Here is a 19,285-nt window from a genome sequence, read left to right as displayed (position 1 = left end):
CACTCAACATAGGTTATATTTTCCCTCTATGGGTGTCACAGAACCCACAGAGGGAGAATAGACTGTGGCACTGGTATTCCAGCGGTGCCATTTCACTGCTTGTAGTGTTTCTGGCACCGGCATTGTGACCCCCAGGATCCCCAATAGCGGTATTGTAAATGCTTGTAACCCCTTATAGTGGTTAGGTAGGAATAGATGTACATAATAAAGTAACCACTCATGTTAAATAATAGGTATAGGTATATAATATTTTAAACTATTATAATGGTCTGCTTGGATATATATATATGTATTACATGTGGGTAGACTATTGTATATGGGGCTGTTATGTATAAGTAAGGAGAAGGGGAGGCTGGAAGCTTCCAGAGCCCCGTGCGCTGCAAGGCCAAAAGGGGCCTGCACGAGGGGAGAGGCGGTTGAGAAGACGGCACGAGAGAGGAGAAAGTAAAAACGAAGTGCGGAGTAAGGGAAGGCGGTAGTGAGGGACGGATGAGAAGGAGAGAAACTGAGAGTGCCAGGACGAAGAGGCGCTGTGATTGCGGAGAGGAGACTGACCTTAGGAAATACTGCCCCACGGAACTGAGTGAAGCGACAGCCGCCAGACGGGGAAGCAACGAGTCTCCGTCATTGTGGCTGGACCCGCTCATACGACGCCCTCCACGCCAGACCCGCCTACTGAGAGGCGGAGGGACAGAACAAGCCCATAGCGGGAGGAGCCATTGCAGGGAGATACTCCCAAAGAGGTGGGTGACATAATAATTAACCCTCCAGAAGCCTAGAGGGAGGAATTTAGCACCCTGCTAAATACAATAGAGGGAAGATTGTATCACTCGACTAAGGACTCTATCCACCACCTCTAATTAAGGGACCCTTATAATTTGGTAACACTAAAGCAAAACTGGTGGGGACAGTTATATGTATTGGATTGAACCAGTATTAATATCATACTGACTTCCCCATTTAGAGGTATTTCTATGGAGTAGTACCCAGTCATCAGATGTCGATCAAATTAATAAAGTATCTTAGAGAAGCACTCTATAATACTGAAGGTGCATAGGGAGTTGATACATGTAACTTTGCGGTTTGACTTAAAAAACTCAATATATCTACAAATCCTATGCCTGGTCTCGGATAGCAAATAAAGAGTAGTGAACTGGACATCAGATATATATAGGGAAGAATTAAATTATAACCTACTACTCTTATGAAAAACCGTGTAATATATATGTTTTGTGAATATTCAATAAAAATCTGCTGAGAATAAAGATATTCATAAGGAATTAGTAGCCTGTCATATAGTGGTATAGGTCAAATATATAGAATATTAGCCCCAGATGTGACCACTTTGATAGCATCCTGTTGCCTTGAAAGGGACATATTGGGGATCAAACACCCCATTGGAACTATTGTACTGGAGTGTTATTACAAGAGGACACAGCCCTCCTCCATCAAAGGTTAGTGTAAAGCAGGGGTGGGGAACCTCCGGCCCGCGGGCCGTATACGGCCCGCGAAGCCGTTTGGTCCGGCCCACCAGGTTGTGTCAGTGAGACACGCTGCCGCTCAGTCGGGCGGCAGCGTGTCTCAGCTGTCAGAGCAGGGAGACGGAGGAGAGCGCGGCTGTAGAATGGGACCAGCGGCGTGTAGTAATTCAAACCAGCCGCCGGTCCGTGAGCCAATCAGAGCTCGCGGACTGGCAGCCAATCAGGAGCCGCGGCTGCCGGTCCGCGAGCTCTGATTGGCTCTCGAACCGGCGGCTGATTTGAAGTACTACACGCCGCCGCTTTCACCCGACAGCCTCGCTCTCCTCCGTCGCGTCCACGGTAAGCAGCACGGAGGGGAGAGGGCATTTGTATACCTGGCACTGTGGGGTCTGTATACCTGGCACTGTGGGGGGTATTTGTATACCTGGCACTGTGGGGGGCATTTGTATACCTGGCACTGTTGGGGAATCTGTATACCTGGCACTGTGGGGGCTGTATACCTGGCACTGTGGGGGATATTTGTATACCTGGCACTGTGGGGGGCATTTGTATACCTGGCACTGTGGGGGGCATTTGTATACCTGGCACTGTGAGGGGCATTTGTATATCTGGCACTGTGAGGGGCATTTGTATACCTGGCACTGTGAGGGGCATTTGTATACCTGGCACTGTGGGGGCATCTGTATACCTGGCACTGTGGGGACATCTGTATACCTGGCACTGTGGGGGGCATTTGTATACCTGGCACTGTGGGGGGCATTTGTATACCTGGCACTGTGGGGGCATTTGTATACCTGGCACTGTGGGGGCAATTGTGGATCTGGCACCGCACTATTGGGGGCATATGTGTATCACGTCCCATTTTAACTGGCCACACCCATTTTTTTGGCACGTGCGCGCCTCCGGTGCGCACACACAGTAACTCTAAGGGGCAGACCTACTGGGGGGGCAGGGTCATTTTTTAAGTTGAAAATTTTTGTATGGCCCCCGAAGGATTTTATAAATATCCAAATGGCCCTCGGTAGAAAAAAGGTTCCCCACCCCTGGTGTAAAGGATACTAACAACGAAAAGATTACCCCTCATTATTCTGAAGAAAGCGGAAAGGGGAAGAAGATTGCCCATCGCATATCCCCTTAGCAGTGACTAAAACTGTATTTATCTAAGGACCAACTAGCACAGTCTACGGAGTTAATACTGACCGGTTCAGCAACTTAACTATTGTGATCATTTATACTATTATTTCTTACAGTAATCAAATTGTATAATGGTACCAATGGTAAAGGTAATCTGGTAATTTTGATACAAAACCCCGGGTCCATAGTCAGATAGACTGTGGTAGGTAATTTTGTGTAATGCATGCGGATATTTATGTTACCTTTAATGTAGTAGAGTAAGAAAGATAATATAATATAATATTATAGATAAGAGATACATTGAATAGGGATTAACCCGTTATTATTCTAATAAAATAAACAACTTACCTGTTATAGTGTATACTGAGTATTCGATCTTTATTATTTGGAGACCCTGGAAAAGAGAAGAAGAATCCGATAAGGAGGTGACATTTAAACAACAGGTGAGGACCCACGATCATTATAAACACATATTCCATAACAACAAAATATACGATATATTCTATATTGCACACCCTACTATCCCACTAGAGGAAGGCTTTCCCAAGCTAGCCTGGGTGTGTATGCTTGGGTGGAGGCACGCCAAAAGTAAGGTGAGGTAACACGCTTCCCATACGTTCAACACAAACAGTCTATTACAACATGGAAACATCCCATCCACTGCTACAGTGCTAAGGGTACAACACTTCTGCACAGTATTTGCAAATGCTGGAGCATTCTCTTTACATGTGTGAAGAGCCTGCTAACTTTTGGTAGAATGGGGAAAGAGTCTATGACTGAGAACAGGCCAGAGGCTGCAAATGCAAAGCATCTTTACAACTACTGCACAGTGCATGAGAAAGTGTTACTGAATGGCTGGGGAGGGGGCACACTCTAAGGTGAGGATGTCTCTCACCTTTAATACAGTATATCTCCCACTTCCCAGCATGCATGCTCAGAAGCAACCACCTTTGTACATCCCTAACACATATTACATCCTCACCATCTAACCCCTATTCACATTCTCCACTCACACTCTGATTCCCGCACACACACACACTAGGGATGGCCATTGGTGCAGTTACCATCAATTGTTACCTCCAATGTCATTATAGCAAGCAACCATCGATGGCAATCAAATATGCAATAGATGACATCAATGTGTTTCCTGACTGATGGCCATCCTTGTTCTTTGAACGACTGGCCCGTGGGACAATCAGAAGTTGAGGGTGGGACTTTGCGGCTTGTTTGCAGACAAAAAACATTTATGTTGTGCCATTGATGGGGGAGAACCATCAGTATTTGACATCAGCCTTAAACCATGTAGTAGTTTTAGACAAAAAATTATTATAAAAACTTTTTTATTGTTATTATTATTATTATTATTATTATTATTATTATTATTATTCTTTTTTTGGGAAGAAAAAAATATTTACAGTGAAATGAAGACTAGAACTGCAAACCTCTAGCAACATAGGCAGTGACCTTAGCACTAAGCCACAATGCCAGCCTGCATATGTGACTGGCTGCTGCATAGTAAAGTAGTTTGTGCTGCTGTGCCCTTATCATGAGTAATGGGCTGAGGGAGGAGGCTGGAAGAGATCTGAAATGCTATCTAGGTAACCATTTTACAGCAAAATGTGCATGAAATCAACCCAGGCAGTTTTCCTCTAAATGAGATGTCTGATTTTCCTCTGGTAGTTCACAAACTATGTTGGATTTCACTAACACCCCACTCCCACCCCATGTATTTCACCCATTAGGATCAGGGGGAGAGAGAAAAAATCAGAGGTAGAGAGACACTAAGAGATAGAGGGAGGGCCAGAGCCAGCCTTAGGCATAGGCAAACTAGGCAAATTCCTAGGGCATTTGGTATGCTTAGGGTGCTTCTGCTGATTAAAATTATATGCGGCATGCTTATATTTTTTGTGTGACTGCGGCTGTATCTGCATACGAAATGCTACGTTGCGTGTATTCCTGGAAATCACTGTAATGTAGCATTTCATATGCAGATACAGCCGCAGTCGCACACAGAATACAGGCATGCCGCATATCCTTTTAATCAGCAGATGCTGCTTGTGCATTCTAGCCACATAGTAATGCAAATAAGATGCATTTTCATAAACAAAATGAGCCCGACTTTAGAAGAGCTGCTAGCTGACTCATGCCAGGCATCTCTTGCAGAACTAGCGGTGGTGCTAGGGGGCACCAGCCAAAATCTTGCCTAGGGCATCATATTAGTTAGGGCCGGCTCTGGGGAGGGCTAATGAAAACATACTGTAATTAGTTGTCTCTCTGTAAAAAAAGTAAAATATCTACAAATGAATTACTCCTTTCTCCTGTGTGTTGAGTCAAGCAATGGGTCAAAATGGAAAAGGAGATAAGAGCAGAAAGAAATTGAGTATTGGTATATTTTTATAAATGAAATGGTTTACAAGAAAATTATCATATTATTAAATTATAGAATTCTATTATTGAATTAAATAAATAAAAATTACACACAGAAACTTGGATTTGAACCCCAAGCAGCTATTATGATATGCAGTGACTTTACCAATACACCACAATACATGTAGGTGACAAGCCACTGTATTTTGATTCCTAAATAGTAAAAATGAAATGAAAATGACCATTTTACACAGCTGCAGTATACTGTAGTCTTCTGAAAATGCCACCTGCTGTCTGAAAAGCAGTACTGCCCTGTATTTCAGCCTCTTTACACATGGCTGGACATGGCAGAGATATCTCATGCCATGAATGGCAGGCCATGGCAGAATATTCAGTAAGGTGTATGTGGACATATCTGTATTAGAGTAATTTATGATGGGATGCGGTCAATTTACCTTTAGTCATAATCCCAATGGTCAAAATACCGACAACCATTGACCGACGGTCAAAATACAGACAAGGTCAAAATACAAACATGGTCAAAATACAAACATTTAAGATACCTACAAGGTAAAATACCAACATTTAAAATGTTGACAGGTGAAAAAGTCGACATGAGTTTTCATTGAAGCCGACTTGTTCATACTTTACCATCCCAGTGGACCTGGAGGGGGAATATAATAGAGTGCCAAGCACAGCAAGGCACAGTGCCCGAAGCATGGTGACTGTAGCAAACCATGCATGGGGAAGTGGTACACTTATATGGTGTCCATGTCAACCTATGTCTACACACAAAAAAAAGAATGAAAACCCAGTGTCAACTTTTTCACCTGTCTACATTTTAAATGTCGGTATTTTGACCTTGTCGACATTTTAAATGTCAGTATTTTGACACTGTCAGGATTTTGACCATCGGTAAATTGTTGTCGGTATTTTGACCGTCGGGATTTTGATTGTAGGAATTTCATACTATGGGGGTCATTGCGAGTTGTTCGCTCGTTGCCACTTTTCGCTATACTGCAATTAGTCGCTTACTGCGCATGCGCATGGTATGCAGAGCGCATGTGCTTAGTTATTTTACTGTAAACTTAGCTGTTTTGCTGTAGCGTCTGTGGCGCTTTTCAGTCACTCTGGTGTTCGGTAAATGATTGACAGAAAAGGGGCATTTCTGGGCGGCAACTTAGCGTTTTCCCGGCGTTGGCTAAAAAACGCAGGCATGTCAGGGAAAAACGCAGGAGTGTCTGGAGAAACGGGGGAGTGGCTGGCCGAACGTAGGGCGTGTTTGTGATGTTAAACTAGGAACGAAATGGGCTGAGCTGATCGCAGTGTAGGAGTAAGTCTCGAGCTACTCAGAAACTGCTAAGAATTTTCTATTCGCAATTCTGCTAATCTTTCGTTCGCAATTCTGCTATGCTAAAATACACTCCCAGAGGGCGGCGGCCTAGCGTGTGCAATGCTACTAAAATCAGCTAGCGAGCGAACAACTTGGAATGACCCCCTATACCCCTTATGACAATGCAGCAGTTACAATGTGTTATACATGTTCCAAGTTTCTTAAATGAAAAATTGTGTGAGTCCCAAATGGACATATACTGTATGATTCCAAAAGAGTAGACCTGAGGACCAGACTGTGCATTGCTCGTAGCCACTGTACCTGATGGTTGTTTCACCAATCAAGTGGCTTGTTCACTGTGATCTGGACATGGTTTCTGGTAGCTACTGTATAAATAGCAGATTTCTATTAATTAATTAGTACAGGGAGGGAAATCTTACCCCCCACTACTTTGCTTGTGAGTCCCGGAGTTACAGAGCTGTGTCTACAGCTGACTTCCAGTCTTTAGAGCACTCTGGGTGAGCAGATACACCTGGGTAGCCTTGTGTGGTGCAGGGCCGTAACTAGGTGTGTGCCGATGGTGCCTTGCCCACAGCGCAAATGCACTGAAGGCACACCATCAGGCATCACACCCCCGTACGGCCATTTTCACCAGCAAGTTTTTACTGCTTCTTGTGTCCTCTGCGCTTTTGTTCCACCGGCGCTTGTGTCCCCGTCACTGAGCGCTGTGATAGACGCCATCTGGCAGCACCAGACTTCCCCCTGTCCTACTGCCGCCATCTTCCCCCTGTCCTGCTGTTGCCACCATCCCTGAGTCCTGCTGTGTCTGCAAGGGAGTGGGAGAGGAGGTCTTGCGCAGCCGTCATGTAAAAGCAATCATCCCCCCAGTCCGTGCTGAGTCCCGCTTGTGCCGCCGGCTGTGTTGTGCTGATGCTGTTAAGGGCTGCGGAGTTTCATCACTCCCCCTGCTCCGGCCCTGAGTCCAGCTTGCGCCACCTGCTGTGTGTAGCTGCTGCTCTATAGGGCACTGGAGCGACGCAGCAGCTGCCGTCCCCAAGGAGAGAGCCTGCATTCTGTGGATTCTGAATTGTAACCATCCCGCAGGCGAGTAAAAAACACACACAGACACACACTCACCCCCTGCCTGCTTAATATGTAAAAATGGGAACTCTGTTACAGTAATGTGTAAAACTGTGGACTCTGTTACTGTAATGTGTATAAATGGGGACCCTGTTACTGTAATGTGTATAAATGGGGACTCTGTTACTGTAATGTGTATAAATGGAGACTCTGTTACTGTAATGTGTAAAAAAGGGGGAATCTACTGACATAATGTGTAAATAAGAGGGACTCTGCCTGCCGTAATGTGTAAAAAGGGGACGCTGTCTGCCATAATGTGTAAAAAGGGGGACGCTGTCTACCGTAATGTGTAAAAAGGGGACGCTGTCTGCCGTGATGTGTATAAAGGGGATGCTGTCTGCCGTAATGTGTAAAAAGGGGACGCTGTCTGCCATAATGTGTAAAAAGGGGGACGCTGTCTACCGTAATGTGTAAAAAGGGGATGCTGTCTGCCGTAATGTGTAAAAAGGGAACGCTGTCTGCCATAATGTGTAAAAAGGGGGACGCTGTCTGCCGTAATGTTTAAAAATGGGACGCTGTCTGCCATAATGTGTATAAAGGGATGCTGTCTGCCGTAATGTGTAAAAAGAGGACTCTGCCTGCTGTAATGTGTAAAAAGGGGACGATGTCTGCCATAATGTGTAAAAAGGGGGATGCTGTCTACCGTAATGTGTAAAAGGGGGACGCTGTCTGCCGTAATGTGTAAAAAGGGGGACTGGCTGCCGTAATGTGTAAAAAGGGGGCTGGCTGCCGTAAAGTGTAAACAAAGGGGGACTGGCTGCTATAATGTGTAAAAAGGGGGACTGGAAGCCGTAATGTGTAAAAAGGGGGACTGGCTGCCGTAAAGTGTAAAAGGGGCTCTACCTGGTGTAGTGTCGCTACTGTGCAGCGTCATTTGAATAATGGAGACTACTGTGCACCATAGTATGAATTGGTATTATTTTGTGACCACGCCCCTTCCCCATGAAACCACGCCCCTATATATTTTTTGCGCGCCTACGCGCGCACTGCCCCTATCTTTCATGGGGGGGCACCAATGCCGTTTCTTGCGCACATCGCTAAAATGCCTAGTTACGGCACTGGTGTGGTGTAAGCACTGCCGGTCAAGCAGCCACGGGTACTGCTTGTTTCCGACAATGTCACAGCACTCCCGTCATGTCATGGTAATTCAGGGTTGCTAAGCAGGGCTGTTTATAGCCAAATTGGCTCCCGGTGCAAACACAAAAAAAAGTGCCCTCATAGTAATGGGAGGAAAGGGGGGTAGTCCTGCTGGAATGGGTGTGATCTTGCTGAAATGGGCATGGTATTGCAGGAAAATACTACCTTACATATATTATGCCCCAAACAGTAATGCCTCTTGCCCCATATGAAGCCCCACACTGTAATGCCCCATGCACCTTATTATGCCCCACACAGTAAATCCCCTAACACCATATTTGGCCCCACACAGTAATGCCTCTTGCACCAAAGTATGCCTCATGTAGTAATGCCCCTTGTTATGCCTACTCAGTAATGCCCCTTGCACCAAAGTATACCCAATGCAGTAATGCCCCTTGTTGTGCCCGACACAGTAAATGCCTCTTGCACCATGCCTCACTTAGTAATAATCACAGTGCCCCTTAAAATTGGCATTGTACCTACTCATTGTCAAGGGTTGTTTCATGCTGCTGCTAGCCTGCTTCCTACGCTGCTGCTGACACCAGATTAATGGCACTGCTGTGCTATTGCCTACCTCTTCCCTCCAGGCTCCGTCTAAATGTCCCTCCCAAAATGACCACCACCTCCTTTAGTATCCATCAATACTGTCCTCTCTCAGGTGGTGGCCATTTTGGGAGTGATGTTTTCACAGTATTCTATGCAGCCGGACAGACCACATAGAGTACTGTAAACAATGGCCGTGGGCCGGCTCCCCATGCAATTGGCACTGTTGCTAAGCAAACTACTCGGGGGCCCTGTTTGCCTATGTCTATGTGTGGGGTTTCTAATTGTGAAGAAATTGTCTTATCCCATTATCTGCTTGTTTACTTACTTACTCTTTTTACTATTGGACTTCACCAGTTAATATATCACAAAATATTGAAGACCTTACACTTAATATTTTTAAAATTCAGATGTACTTTACTTAGATTAAAAGTGTTTTATATGTTTCCAGTTATAAATGCATTGTAACCTAAGAAATTACTTTTAAAAACTTCTCTGAAATATCTTTTATATATAAGATTATTATTGTGCTATAAATGATTACTAGTTTTTATCGGTTCCAGAAATGTGTTGGATGCTGCAATTTAAATTTTTCTATCAGGCAGACTTTTCTTGTGAATTCACTGGGAATTAAAGAATCAAGTATTGAATAAATATACAGTAGAAAGCTGAAACAGTGATTAGAATAAAATATTAAGAAGTCATTGCATACTTGCATACTCCTAGCCGTCTGAATAGTAATTTCCTCTGTTCCATTTTACATTCCACAAACTTTAAAATATATATATTATTTTATAATTTCCCTTTACATTGTATTTGTACATAATTATCTTTCATTTAGATAAGTGAACATTCTGTATTTAATTTTGCACATTTTTGACCATACTGTATGAAGTTAAAGAAATATTATTTGAATAGTTTTTCAGTTCTCACAGAAAAAAATGGCATTTAAATAGGTATTTTAACCAATTACCTGTCACACTGATATAGTTGTATCCCATGCCAAGCTATCCTATCTTGTCCCCCAGCAATTTCACAGGATATGTGCACATGGTTTTTGCCACTGAGAGATATAAATAAATAAATAAACACAGGAGTATGGCTGTTCTATTACCGCTGGGGCAGAGCCAAATTAAGACTAGAGATAAGTGGGTCCAACCGAAGTTACAGATTATGAGTGGATTCAAGTCCTGGCTCCAGTCTTCCCACCATGAGGGGGGGGTTCATTCAGATCTGATCGCTGGGCAGTGATTTTTGCAGTCCTTCGAGCAGATAGTCGCCAAGTACAGGGGAGTGTATTTTCGCTGTGCAAGTGTGCAATAGAATCCTGCTGATCGGGGCCGGAGCTGACGTCAGACAACCTCCCTGAAAACACCTGAGACCGACTGTGTTTTTCTGGACACTCCCTGAAAACAGTCAGTTGACACCCACAAATGGCCTCTTTCTGTCAATCTCTTTGCGAACACCCATGCAAATGGATTCTTCACACCATCCCGTCGCAGGGCGCCGATGCCTGTTGCAGCCGTGTGACGCGTCGGCGCAGTGCGGTGCATATACATGTGCAGTTAGGATCTGATTGCCTGCTGTGCGAAAATGCACAGCAACGATCAGATCTGAATGACCCCCCATGTTTGTATCTTAAAACTAGGTAAAACATCATATTCCCGATGTCAGATCTTGCGTGTTTTGGATTTGTGCACTATTCCAAAATTCACACAGAGATCACTCTGGGTGTGGTTATGGCTAAAACTAAGTTGGAGAAAGGACCTCTGACATCACTAGGGGGAGAAGCAAGGCCAAGACAGGGTACCCCAAATGTACCCTCATGGGCTAGCTTCGCTTGCCACGCTTCATGCTCGGTTACTAAAGGGAGCAGTTGGTGGCATGGATAGTGACAGTACTGTCCTGCCAGCCTAACTCCTCCCCCTGACATCAGAGGTCCTCTATCCCACTTGGTTTTAGCATCTACCCTCTGGGTGCTCCCCACCAGTCTCTGAGTCTCTGAGTTGCCCTCCGACTCTATCTTCTCATGTACCGCTGACTGCTGCCTGCTGCCTGTCTCCCAGTACCTTCAGGCTGCTACTGTGATTGATTACACTGCTGTCACTGACTGACTGCAGAATTGCCATTACATCGCCTTGGAACAATACTTATTTGGGCTATTGTTTACTGCCATTGGCTGGAGAGTATATATCAATATATATCAATCAGGCATTTCTACATAATTTGTATACTAGCAGCTATTTGTTACTAAGGACTTTCACATTGGTTTATTTAAATATGTGGGTATATTTAAAATTATTTATACCCATTGTATAATAAATAAATACCCCGTATTTGCCGGCGTATAAGACGACTGGGCGTATAAGACGACCCCCAACATTTCCACTCAAAATATAGAGTTTGTTATATACTCGCCGTATAAGACTACCCCCTTCCACACACCAAATAAAATGTAAAAGAACATCAGATTTGTGACATACTGTATATTATGACCTGATAAGAGATTTGGATAGGGAGTATTTATCAAGGTATGCATAAGAAGGGGGGAGGGGGCGAGGAGAAAGTTGTAAAATTTATAAAAGTATACCCCTGTGTGCATTTAGTGTTACCGGTTTCACATGAGTGCCATTAGTATTAGTATCAGTTCCATTACAGTACCTGTCATTGTCACCATTGTACGGCCACAAAGCGACTGCAGCGCCTCCGGCCAGTCCCTGCATCTCCCTGTAATTGGCACTAGTGACCCGCCGCGGCCGCACTGGATATCGCGCGATACTGGATGGTGAGTAGAATGAGGTGGGCTGGCATCGGGAGGCCACTATGGGCACCGGGCGAGTATCGGAAGGCCACTATGGCAGCTATGTCTATCCCAACTGAAGTGCACCCGACGTATAAGACGACCCCCCCACTTGGAGGCATGTTTTTCAGGGCAAAAAAGTAGTCTTATACGCCAGCAAATACTGTAGATATATATATAGATAGATAGATAGATAGATAGATAGATAGATAGATAGATAGATCAATTGGCAAGCTAGATTGAGACATATTTCACTAACATGATTGGACACATTAAATCACATGACTGTGCATTATTTTCCAATGATTGCACACCTCAGGCATGATCTACAGTACTTCCAACTGAAATTTGACCCTTATCACAAAGCCACAGCTGTATCACTCCTCAAGTTTCGACAGTACTAGCTGTCACAAAGACACAGCTCACAAGAAAGCAACACATCACTGCCTCACTATGGGGTCTATTTAATATGCTTTGGAGAGAGTTAAAGTAGACATAGATAAAATTTGAGCCAATCAACTCCTAACTGCCATGTTACAGTTAGAGATGTGCACCGGAAATTTTTCGGGTTTTGTGTTTTGGTTTTGGATTCGGTTCCGCGGCTGTGATTTGGATTAGGACGCGTTTTGGCATAACCTCCCTGAAATTTTTTTGTTGGATTCGGGTGTGTTTTGGATTTGCGTGTTTTTTTCCAAAAACCCCTCAAAAACAGCTTAATTCATAGAATTTTGGGGTAATTTTGATCCTATAGTATTATTAACCTCAATAACCACAATTTCCACTCATTTCCAGTCTATTCTGAACACCTCACACCTCACAATACTATTTTTAGTCCTAAAATTTGCACCGAGGTTGCTGGATGACTATGCAAAGCGACCCAAGTGGGCGGCACAAACACCTGGCCCATCTAGGAGTGGCACTGCAGTGTCAGACAGGATGGCACTTAAAAAAAATGGCCCCAAACAGCACATGATGCAAAGAAAAAAGAGAAAGAGGTGCACTGTGGTCGCTGGATGGCTAAGCTAAGCGACACAAACACCTCAATATCACAGGAATTATTCGTTCTAATCAATGGTATTATTGGTCCAAATCACTGGAAGAAAATGACAAAATCACTGGAATTATTCGTTCTAATCAGTGGTATTATTTGTCCAAATCACTGGAAGAAAATGACAAAATCACTGGAATTATTCGTAAACATTTGTAGAAAGTCGATGCTTTCTAATTACAGAAATGCTCAGATATTCCTATGTATCCACAATCCCTTCCCAGAGGAAAAAGAAATTGAGAAACCGTTGTTTGAGAACGTTTGTTCTCTTTCCCTTACAAAGGAACAAACCACTTTCCAAGAAGACTGATGTTTTTGGGATTATGGAGACATAATGTTTTTGAATATAAACCCTAAAGCAGTATTAGAGCAAAATAGTGCAAGAGACCAGCCATGCAGTTTCTGAAATATTATGACAAAATGTTACTGTATTTCATAAGCACTCATTCCTAACTCTGCTAAGTACTGTTTTGTATACTGTATCTGGCTTCCATGAGGTAGTTGTCCATTATTTAAGCTTCCATTGACATTTTTGAAAGCGGTAGAAGTTATCGATTCTTTTTTTTCCCCCTATTTTTAATTTTCTCCTGCATAGCCCAGTAAAATGTTTCAATGTTAAGTATTGACTTGTGCCTTCTGGGGGTCCACTTCTTCACCAAACCCAGCCAAATCTCATCCTAACCCTCTGTTCCACGTTCTCTATGTACCCCATCTGTGTCACCCATGTCTGTCTACCCCTCCCCTTTAGATTGTAAGCTCTCACGAGCAGGGCCCTCTTCCCTCATGTGCTTATCCTTTGTCTTACTTTAATAATCTTCAACTGTACCACATCCAGCAGTCTTCTGCCACCTGATACTTATTCAAGTGTCATCTGCTGATGTAACTATGTTTATTTACCCTGTACTTGTCCTATACTGTCATCAACTGTAAGTTGCTGTTTTCCTGTTTGATTACTTATGTACTCTGTAATTGGGCACTGCGGAACCCTTGTGGCGCCATATAAATAAAAGATAATAATAATAATAATAATATAGGGTGTATAATCCCCAGGTGTATCTCACACATCGCTCAGTACAGATTACAGGATGTATAAAATCACCAGGTGTATAACACACTTCGCACAGTACAGTATACATACTGGTCACAACAATGCAGCAGATATTGAGCACTTATCAGGATACTAGAAGTGACACAGAGCTGCAAGATACAGCAATGGTCTACTGTACTGTACTATATGTATACTGCTGGTCACCAAAATGCTGCACTGTCCTACTATATACTGCTCACAATAATGCAGCACAGAGATATTATACTTGACACAGAGCTGCAAGATACAGCAATGGCCTACTGTACTGTACTATATGTATACTGCTGGTCACCAAAATGCTGCACTGACCTACTATATACTGCTCACAATAATGCAGTACAGAGATAGTATACTTGACACAGAGCTGCAAGATACAGCAATGGCCTACTGTACTGTACTATATGTATACTGCTGGTCACCAAAATGCAGCACACTGAGCACAGATATTTGCAGCAAACTGAGCACAGATATGGAGCGTTTTCAGGCAGAGAACGTATATATTTTCAGCACACTGAGCACAGATATTTGCAGCACACTGAGCACAGATATTTGCAGCACACTGAGCATATATTACGGAGCTTTTCAGGGAGAGAACGCAGCCACATCCTCTCCGTTCAATCGCCAATGCACGAGTGAAAATGGCGGTGATGCGCGGCTCTTTATATAGAATACGAATCTCGCGAGAATCCGACAGCGGGATGATGACGTTCGGGCGCGTTCGGGTTCACCGAGCAAGGAGGGAAGATCCAAGGCTGCCTTGGAACTGTGTAAAATAGGTGAAGTTCGGGGGGGTTCGGATCTCGGAGAACCGAACCCGCTCATCTCTATTTACAGTCTGTGTTTAAAAAATGGAAGTTAGGAGCGGTTTGACAGGTATGTTATCTCCATCCACTTTATCTCTTTCCAAGGCTTAGTACATAGGTGGTTATTCTGAGTTGTTCGCTCGCTAGCAGTTTTTAGCAGCCGTGCAAACGCTATGCCGCCTCCCACTGGGAGTGTATTTTAGCTTAGCAGAAGTGCAAACTAAAGGATCGCAGAACGGCTACAAAAATATTTTTGTGCAGTTTCAGAGTAGCTTCAGACCTACTCAGCGCTTGCGATCACTTCAGACTGTTCAGTTCCTGTTTTGACGTCACAAACACGTCCTGCGTTCGCCCAGCCACGCCTGCGTTTTTGCTGGCACGCCTTCATTTTTCCAAGCACTCCCTGAAAACGGTCAGTTGACACCCAGAAATGCCCACTTCATGTCAATCACTCTGCGGTCAGCAGTGCGACTGTAAAGCTTCTCTAGATCCTGTGTGAAACAACATAGTTCGTTTTAATAGTATGTCGCACGTGCGCATTGCGCCGCATACGCATGCGCAGAGGTGCTGTTTTTTTTCCTCATCACTGCACATCAAATGAATGCAGCTAGCGATCAACTTGGTATGACCACCACAGACCCCTTGCACAGATATTTCTGACAGAATAATTTACCAAAATGTCAAATTTAACACATAACTCAAGTTATTTCACATCCAACCTCATCAAACATAACATTTTACAATTATGATCTATTCAACAAATTTGAACACTTCAGAATCACCAAACATTTGTTTCACCCTATATTATCTCCAAATAGAATTATTTTGTCACAACAGGGACCATTATATAAGACAGATATACCACTTCTGGATGCGCGATATACTCATACCTTCAGTGGTTCAGTGCACACTAAGGCATGCGTATATGAGAGAATGGTCACATATCCACAAGTGGTATATCTATTACACATACAAACCCTTGACTTCATCCCTTGTAGACTGTATATGTATACCCCTGACTCTATCCTCTATATAATACACACACAAATACATATATATATATATATATATATATATATAAATACCACTGTCTCTATCCGCTCTATATCTGTCACAACTGAGGGCTGGTGTTGGTAGCAGGAAGCCTCAGTTGTAGGGGCTGATGGATACTGGAAGTTAGGACTCTTGGACATGTGCAGTAGCTGCAGCACCAATGCCCGAAGGTATGACCAAGACAACTGAGGTTGACTTTAAGGGTTTTATTAAATAATAAAAGTAATCAAAGGTACAACAGAACAATAAATGTGAAGAGAGTCTCTGGACTTCAACTGGTTTGAGACCAGAACTTGAAAGAATAATTGTGGGTCTTTAGTGATGCTTGAGAACGTTGAAGAAATGTAGGAATGATGCTAGAGATTGCAGGAATAGCTCTTAGCTATAATGTGGGACACTGAGAACCATATGAACAGAGTTCCGCTGGAGAATATCTATTGTAAGCCAAACTGTATACTCTGCCGACACAGGGTGCAATAGGAAAGGCAGGCTGCACTGCAGAGAGTTATCACAGGAAAGGCAGACTGCACCGCAGAGAGTTATCACAGGAGAGGCAGACTGCACTGCAGAGAGTTAACACTGAAGAAGCTGGCTGCACTGCAGGGAGTTATCGCAGGAGAGGCAGACTGCACCACAGAGCATGGACACAGGGGAGTCAGGCTGTACTGCAGAGTATGACACAGGAGAGTCTCTAGTGTAGCTGTAGACTGGAAGACAATTGAAGCACTGACAACTTCCTGGGTTTTGAGACAGGACATTTATACCCACTGGTGAACAGACATTGGCTGACAGCTTGACACAGGCACCAGCAGCGCTGCAGATTGGTAGGAAGAATGACATGTGACTTTCCAACATGGCTGCGCCCATGACCGGGCTTTGAAGGGGAAAGAACCATGTGCCAAACAACAATTCTGGCGGAAGCCGCGGCAACAGAGAACTCCACGCTCACACGCACAGCGGCCACGGAGATGACAGCGGCAACCACGGCTCACAGAGGACGCCTCACTTAGACTCCAAGTGGCAAAATCGTGGGGACGGCCACGATGGGCTGAAAAGTGCCATACCCAACTAAGTGAAAACACTAGGAAGGCCGCTGAGCCTGCACTGCAGGTAACATAAAAATGAAGTGTAAAACAAGACATAGTTATGACCCTGGCCTGTCTCAGGAGGCACCTAACTGGTAAAAAAATGGCGACCAGACACCCGGATCGTGACAATATAATATGTTGTCCCCTACTTCCATCACCTGTATAATATATATATATATATATATATATATATATACCCAACTCGAACAGCCGGCACTCCACGGAAAAATATCAATAACCTGCCAGGGTGCTCTCTAGAGGCCTGCCAACCTCAGTCATATTCTCCAAATAACAGAGTCACTCCTGGACTACCGACTCGGTGAAAAATCAAGGTGCTTTAATCTTTAACTTTTCGGGGTACTGCTCCCCGTCATCAGGACACACATAACACTCAGTGCAAAACAAACAGTCCTTAAATACATAAACTTACAGGTCCCCAGGTCACGTTTACCGCCTCTCATCGTGTGTCCAAATGCCGAGACACACGATGAGAGGCGGTACCCCGAAACGTTGAATATTAAAGCACCTTGATTTTTCACCGAGTTGGTAGTCCAGGAGTGACTCTGTTATTTGGAGAATATATATATATATATATATAATTCCAATAGCGAACCCGCACTCGTGCTGGCACACAAGTTAGTTGGAGGGTGCCTTCAGTAATTAAATGCAACATGGAAAAAGAAGCTGCGGCACTCCATTGCATAGATATATATTTTTAGTAAGACATCATGGCAGCAAGTACTGGGGCAACGTTTCGGTACACGCAGGTACCGTTGTCAAGCCCTATGCTGTCAAACAGAACAATGAAATCTATATATATCTTAGAGATGAGAAGGTTTGGGTTCCTGGAAACTGAACTCTCCTGAACTTACCGATGGATCTGATTTTCGGCTCAGATCTTACAGCAATGTTTGGATCCAAAAAGAGGCTAAACAAAATTTTACTGGCATCAGATCTTGTGTGTTTTGGATACAGGTGCCATTTCAAAATTTACATAGAACAACAGAGAGTAACTACATACTTTAAAATACCAGCTCTGTGACTGCAAGACTTATCCTACAATGGTGGGAGCTGATACGGGATTGTTCTGTGATCCAGGGGATAGGTAACCAGATGAAGCCTGAGAGACTTACTACTTAAACAGCGGCATTCTGGGATAGGTAATACCGATGGAGGTTTCCGTGTGCAACGGAGATCTCTACTGCTTCCAGACTGCTGGAGGTAGCAGCTGGAATTAAAAAGTTTTGGGGACCCTACAAGTAGTGCCTGAACTGGGACTGTAGCTTAAGGAGAGTCCTAACGATCAAAGCTGGCAGTGCAACACTATTTCTCCTCAACACCACAAGACGGCTTTAGGGTATGATAAAGACAGTGTCCTGGTTATTACACCACATGCAGGCTCATCCCTTACTGCCCACTTATAAGTCTTTATTCTTACTGTACCTCATTTCTCTAGCCAGAAATCATTCTCATCCATCACTGCATACTTATCTGCCACTACCCTTATTACCAATATATCTACATTCAAGACTTCCTTCATTTAATTATACAGTGCCAGAGAACACAAAAAATAACTTGGGGTTGTATAGTTTATTAAAGTTCCACCCTGTGTACCACTGCTGCCCCGCAATGTTTCATAGATGTGCTTATATTCTTAAAGTAGCTGCCGTGTGTTTGTGCCGTTGCTCTGTAGCTTTGTTTAGCCAGCCAGCCTTTGGCCAATATTGATGAACGATATTATGGGCTGTGAGGTGGTCAAAATTGACTGAAAATTAGTTGAAATCAATGTTATTGAGGGTAGTAATACTGTAGGAACAAAAACAGGCTCAAAACACAAGATTTTAGCTGTGTTTAGCATTTTTTGTAAATACAGTTCCAAAATCAAAACACATGAGTGTGGTTTTGCAAAATTAGACCCAAAACACAAAATTAATATGAATCCAAAACAAAAACATGGGTGAGGGGTAGGGGGGGATAAAGCACATCACTAATTAAGACCCCATGGGGCCCTAAGCAAGATATAGTTCTGACCCCCCCATCCCCACTCCTGTTACATCCAGATTACAATTTACTTACCCTATGCTGTGCATGTCCCGTAACTTATATTTTTATTTTTACTCATTACATTTGACACTGGCAGATCCAAATACAATACACTGGACAAGCCAGCTCCACATAAAGTACACTGAAAAAGCCAGATGCAAATAAAATTAACTGAACAATCCAGATCTACATAATAAACTCCAGCCCCCAATGTGTCACTACAGTTCC

The sequence above is a fragment of the Pseudophryne corroboree genome, chromosome 2 (genome assembly GCF_028390025.1).
Source record: "Pseudophryne corroboree isolate aPseCor3 chromosome 2, aPseCor3.hap2, whole genome shotgun sequence".
Taxonomy (NCBI): Eukaryota; Metazoa; Chordata; class Amphibia; order Anura; family Myobatrachidae; genus Pseudophryne; species Pseudophryne corroboree.
The sequence above is the reverse complement of the archived record's forward strand: the minus strand, read 5'-3'. Positions refer to the sequence as shown.